Source organism: Phaethon lepturus, unplaced genomic scaffold (genome assembly GCF_000687285.1).
Source record: "Phaethon lepturus isolate BGI_N335 unplaced genomic scaffold, ASM68728v1 scaffold31302, whole genome shotgun sequence".
Classification (NCBI taxonomy): domain Eukaryota; kingdom Metazoa; phylum Chordata; class Aves; order Phaethontiformes; family Phaethontidae; genus Phaethon; species Phaethon lepturus.
In genome coordinates this window covers 7,153-13,628 of record NW_010524584.1, presented here as the reverse complement: position 1 = coordinate 13,628, position 6,476 = coordinate 7,153, and the positions used below count along the sequence as shown (strand labels likewise).

General features: G+C 44.6%; 1 pseudogene; it reads left to right on the top strand.

Annotated features, from left to right (window-relative positions):
* The first annotated feature begins 240 nt into the window (after positions 1-240).
* On the top strand, positions 241-1,153 carry LOC104617243 (annotated as a pseudogene).
* The last annotated feature ends 5,323 nt before the right edge of the window (positions 1,154-6,476 follow it).

Sequence of the window (6,476 nt, the reverse complement as noted above, 5' to 3'; positions counted from 1 at the left end):
AAAACCAAGACGTGAGGCTTTTGGCTATCTCAGCATCCTGTCAGGCTTGTAGAATGAGTAAAAGAACTGTCAATGCATTATTCAAACATGGTGTTAACTCAAATCTGAGAAGTTCTGCCAGAGGAAAGAAGATTCTTTCCTTGTGACAGCCACCCTCTGACTCTGTCAGATGATTTATTAATTTATGCAAATGCCACATTTTTTCATACTAACGACATCCTTTCTGCTTTGTTCCTTAAGCAATGTCACAGAGAGCGACAACACCAACCCAACTGAGAGCACACCTGTTTCCTGCTACCCTTGTAACATGATAAAAAACGAATCCAAAGAGCCTGAGAGCATGATGCCTTTGGGAAGCCCCTCGACTGAAGCTCTGCCTTCGAGGTTATCTTGGCCAAACCATTTTTCAGGAACTGCTGAAGGCCTGAATAGGAGCGATTTCCTGCTTGATCCAAGCAGGAGCTACAGTTACCCCAGACAGAAGACTCCAGGTACGCCAAAGAGAAACTGTCCAGCACCTTTGACTTTTGACTTCGATGGGTGTGAGCTCCCGGCAGGGTACTCGCCGCTGACCCCAGCAGAGTTCGCGAGCACCATCTCTAGCTGTCCAAAGTCAGCAAGTTACTCCCTAGACTGCACTGATGAGAAAACTCTGGGAGTCAGCAATGCAAAGCAGAGCCACTCGTGTCCTGCCTTACCTCCTCGGGCACCGAAGTCAAGTGAAGAGAAAACAGTTACAGACATGTGTCCCTTGCCGCTGAAAATAGATGGTGCCGAGGAGGAGTCGAAAACTGGTTCTCCAGACCTCTTGGAAGATCAGTATCTTGTTAAAAAGGGCATGCAGGATACATTCTCTGTGTCTTACCCCTTCTCGTCTCCCCTCCACCTCCAGTTAGCACCAAGGTCTTGTGGGGATGGCTCTCCCTGGCAGCCACCCACAGACCTTTCTGGACTCTCGATAGAGGAAGTGTCTAAATCGCTGAGGTTTATTGGTCTGTCAGAAGATGTCATATCATTTTTTGTTACGGAGAAGATTGATGGCAATTTACTGGTTCAGCTTACGGAAGAAATCCTGTCGGAAGACTTTAAGCTAAGCAAATTGCAGGTTAAGAAAATACTACAGTTCATTAATGGCTGGCGGCCCAAGATGTGATGCTGACTAGTTATTAGTGACACTGTACAAGATGTGCTCGATGCACTTCGGATAATACATCACTTCCTGTTTTTTGCACTAAAAGCCCTTTCTGTAAATAGTGGTAGAAAAATTCTTACTATGCAGATAAACATTTTTGAGTGGTGAATGGATTTATTTTTTTTTATGTCAATAATAAAGGTAGAGAATCTGCAGAGGTGTGCCTTGTGCATCCCTGAACATTCAACAGCTGCTAAAAACTGGACACTAAGGGAACTTTTACTCCGTAGTCTGTTAAGACTTAGTCATATTTATTACTGAACAATTCGATGCTGAAAGACACACACCAATCCAGTTTACAGTTTTGTGTTAACTGCAAAAAAAAAAATCTATTTCTTATGGGATGATTTCTGTTCAAATAATATTTGGCAACGTGACTTTCTTCCGTTTCTGTTAAGAAAAAGCATGTTCAGATACACAAAAACGTCATTTTGACACTACATCTGAAAATGTTAAGAATTGCTGTGAAGTACCACTAATACACTATTCTTGCAGCGTATTTTTATTAACAGTATCTTCCTGACTACCTGTAATGTGGATACATTTTCCATGTTACTTTGAGCAAAAAGAGTTAAATGTTTTTTAAACAAGAGTCTTGCTTAGCTCTTTGCCCAGAGGGGAGGGAGGAGGTGGATTTTCCTATTGAGCTACTCTGCCCTGGCCAATTAAAAGTTTGTGACCTGTAAATTTCAAAAGTTGCTTTTGTAGTTGGATGGCTGGAGTAAGTAGCATGACTTCTGGTCAGATCCTGCCCGCCGCGGTGGCCTGCTAGCACAGCCCTTGCAATAGCCTTGCTCTGGCGCAAGGCAGCACCTTACGTTTCCTCTGCCGCTGTTACGATCATCTGAAAATGCGCTCGATGCGCTGTCCTATTCCTGCAGTCGGATCTGTGTGGGAAGGTGACAGTGCTCCTGTAGGATGCCTTTGAAATAAAGTATTAGCGAGGTGGGACAGAAACAGCATGTGGCACGCTGGTAAGCAGGGGCCAAGTGAGGTTTTGGGCCATGCCACAGGAAATGCTTGCGATGTTTTAAGTTCACCTGTCTTGTTTGCAGTGGGCTGGGAGGATGTGGGTGTCAGTGGAAGGGACTGTAGCATCCTAAGATCTGTTAATTCAGTTGCCCAGCTGCAAAAACTCACTGCAGTAGATGTCACAAGGAAGTAGCAGTCAGAAAGGGACCACAGAGATGGGAAGGGGGCATTAGTCTGCCCCTGGACACCTTTCAAATTAAACTGCTCAGAAGGCTAGAAATGCGATTAACTTTTGATAGTCTGTTGCTGATTTGTTGCAGTTGGCAGAGCTCTCTGTGTCTAAATAACCCCAGATCGCCCAGGCCTTTGTAGTACCAAATGCAAGGATTTGCGGAGGTCATCAGGAAATGGTGTGTGGTGTCCATCCTCGGCACGTGTGCCTGCCCAGGATCCTCAGGTGGTCAGAGTCAGGGATGCTGGAGCAACTTCACCTGCTGCCGAGCAGAGCCCTGGCCATGGTGACACCATCACCTGCCTTTCTTATCTTTTTGAAGTGTAGAAAATCTCTCCATTGTAGGGCATGTAGTAGGAGCATCAAGAGAAAATACAGAGCAGTGACAAAAATGGGAGGCTGATTTTGCCTGTTTTCTCAACCATATTGACTCATTAAAAAGAAGTTATTTGCAAATGGAATTTTCTGTTGCCTGGGCAAATTTCATGTCATGTCTCCATGCCAAAGCCAAGATGCATCATTTGTCTTGCAATAATGCAAACCACCAGTTCCCAACCAGAGAGCAAAGCCCAAATGATGCGGGTACTAGAAAGCAGTGAGCCAAAACATATCCCAGTAGAAAACCCCCAAGAGTTCATAATCCCGCTCTTTTTCTTAAAGTATTGACTTTTAGCAACAGATCAATAGCTTTCTCCAGATGCTTTTTAATTAGCGTCCTAAAATATTTTAGCTGCAAGTAAGACTAAATCAAATTCAAGTACTGTTCAGATGTGTATGCTGGTTGGTAGGCATGTGCAAGTTGAAGTCAATTGCATATTAACCCTTGCTATGTCAAAATGAGCGTTCACATTTGCAAGGGCCAAATTTTAAATCTCAGGTACTTCTCTTTGTTTTGCTTGGCTTGTTAACTCCAGGTAAAGAAAGTAAAAGCTCTCTCTCCCCTGAAAAAAAAAAAAAAAAAAAAAAAGGAGATTGCAGTCTTGGTAATATTAACATTAAATATTGCTAATGCCCCCAGGATATTAATGTTCCCAAGAAAATAGTGTTCTTTCACTACGGGTGAACACCTATTCTGTTATCTCTGCTTACCTGCTTGAAATGTTTTTTCTTGCAAGCAGCCTGGTGGAATTTGCATTCATGAGTGTGCTGCATTAACATCACGTATGCATAGACCAAAATACAGCTGGCCTGTTGAAAGGCCCAGAAATGTGCAACGATTTCAGAAGCAGAGCCTGTGTGCAGAAGTACAGCTAAAAACTTGCTATTGATGTCCTTCCTGTTGTCCTGTTCTGGCTTGGCACTGCTTACTTATTTTTATGCATAATACGTTCACATTTGACCTCTTCTTTTGCCCTTAGCCGCTCATCAACTTAATTTTCTGAGCCTTTTTTAGTAATTTAGGTGTTCCTAGCTTTGTGTTGCGTGAATTATATGACTGCTGCGTCGAGCTACCTGCTGTGATGCCCAAGCTGGACTGAAGCATCTGCTCTGGTGAAGTCGGGAGAGTGATGAGCAAACCGGGCAGCTGGAGTGTGGTGGCTTGGCCTCTCCACCGTTGTGCAGGTAGCCAGGCTACGGCCTCTTGAGCTTCGCTGCCGTGGTGTTAGGGGGTCAGGACCACCCTTGGCGCGGTGGAAGGCAGCCTGAACAGGGCAGACCGATGTGAACATGTCGGTCTCACGGGAAGGCCCTGGAAATAAAGGGATGGTGGCACCTTTGAAGTGGGCAGGAGCACAGGAGAACTTCAGGCCTTAGCAGAGAACCATGCAGTCTCTTTAGAAGGATGCGGTGTAAAACCTGGAGACTTAACTCTGTAAAAGGTTACAAAATGCTGCACCGTTTATGGGTATTTTGAGATGGAGGGTTACTTTAATGTTCTCACTGTGATTAGGAAGTGTCTGAAAGCTCTGAGGAATATCCCTGCGAACGGAACTTTTGCCAGCTGATGTGAATAGAAGGAGACAGCACTCGGCGTTTGATAGGACTTGCAAACCGAGCAGCCCCGGGGCATGGACCCTCTCTCGTGCTGCCAAACTGTTGATGTGGGCTCTTGCCTGGTTTGGTGCAACCCAACCAGCCGTGCAATGGGTGACCCCAGACAACTCCCAAGCACAGCTGAGAGGTTAGCCATGGGGGAAACCAGCCTCGTTTTGGAGGGTAATGAGGTTCAACCATGTTGATACGAGCTGTGTTGGTTGTCCTGGGGGCCTGAGAGCAGGCTCTGGCCCATTTTGTCTACTAACAGAGATGTAGCCATTGAGTTCAGACAATGCACATCATGCCAGAGTGGGCCTAAAATCTCTTACTTTTTGGAGGCAGTCTACTAAAATAGGCCAGTCCTAACCTTGTATTTCTTTCCTCAGATTAAGTAAACGTAAGGCCTCTGGTGCTTATGTAGTTATCTGTGTCTAAAGTTGTGTGTTATCCTCAGGATTTTTGTTTGGGGTTTTGGTAGCAAAAAAACCTGTCGTGTCGGTCTGTATCACAGAATCATTAAGGTTGGAAAAGACATTTAAGATCATCAAGTCCAACCAACAGTATGGAGCTGTCTCTTTGTCCTGCAGCAGGAAACACATCCTTTCTATGCAACAGTCGCGTGGCGGCGCGAGGACTGGCGCTGCCTTCAGTGGCGAAAGCTGGATTCTGGCATGGGGGCTTTTCTGGAGGTGGACACAGAATTGGCCAGGGGAGGGATGGGGAGGAGACTTGAGGGGAAATGCTGGTTTCTTTTAAACGCTCGTTGTGCCTAGGATTAAGATTCTTTGTCTTGCTGCCTGGCTGGCTAACCAAAGCTGTATTGAAATCAACGCAAAGTGCGTATTTGCGTTCTTATTCTTGCCATATTGTACAAATTGCCTACGGCTAGAAACTTAGAGACAGAAAACATTTGGTCCAACCCAAATTAGAAGGAAAGTGTATTTTGGAGCGTTCTTTGCAGCTACAAGCAAGAGTTTGAAGTAACCGTGTATTACACAGGGCTTTTTCCAAAACAACAGTTTTACTTGCCATTTTAACAGACTTTATTCCACAACATCTTCAAGAGAAACAGCGTAAATAGCGATGCTGTCTCAAAACCCACCATGTTTCAAATCTGTCTACAAATACTTGAAGTGTTTTCTCCTATGTTTTCTTCTTGAATCAACTCCTGGATTGTCTCCCCACTAAATAAGGTGTGCTGGCACCAGCTACTTGCGTGCCGCCCAGGAGGGTGCCGGCCTGCGGCGCAGGTCAGCGAAGTCCTGCCTGCGGGCCAGGCAGGGCGTGCGCCGGGCTGCTTAAGAGCCCATCAGCAGCCCTGCGTGAGAGAGCTGGGGCTCAGCCCAGCTCTCCTGGCTCCTCCTTTTGAGGCTCTGAAATTGCAGCTTTCCCGTCTACAAGCTAGAAGGTACGAATGAAATATAAGTCAAAGCGCGGGATCGTCCTTTACATTTGCGGTATTAGGGACGGCAGGGCAGTAGGGAAATGCCCCGTGTTGAGACCTAGCAATAAATGACTCTTCATTTGTTATGTCTTAAACTCTTTAATAGTCCAAGAGTTGTTCAGACTTCACCATTTCTGTGTGTAATAACCAAATCTTCAGCGTGAAAATCTGCAGAGTGATTCTCTTAACTTGGACAATCTTCTGAATTATATTAAAACTGTTAGTTCTTAGCTCTTTAGATTCACTTTGGGTAGATGAAAAAAATAACACTTGGGGGGAGGGGAAAGAGAAAGCCCCAAAACCTTGGCTTAGTACATTTCCGTTATAAAACGAAGCATGGTTTTTGTGGAATTCTGTGCTGTTTTGGGCTTTTGTGTAAAAGGCTGAAGGCAGATTATTATTTAAACCAGGTGCAAATAAATATCCCTGTAATGTATATGAACAAATTTAAACTGTGTACTGTAAGTATATAAACTGTATATTAAAGACACTATTTTCATGATATTTCAAATGTGTACAGAATTTGTTGTACTAAATCGGTTGGGTTGCACGTATTATGTAAAATGGTTGGTTTTCATGGAGTAATCTCACTGACTTACCCTCTTGCTCATCTCAGTATAATTCGGAAGTAAGCACTTCTCAAATAGCGGATTCACAGA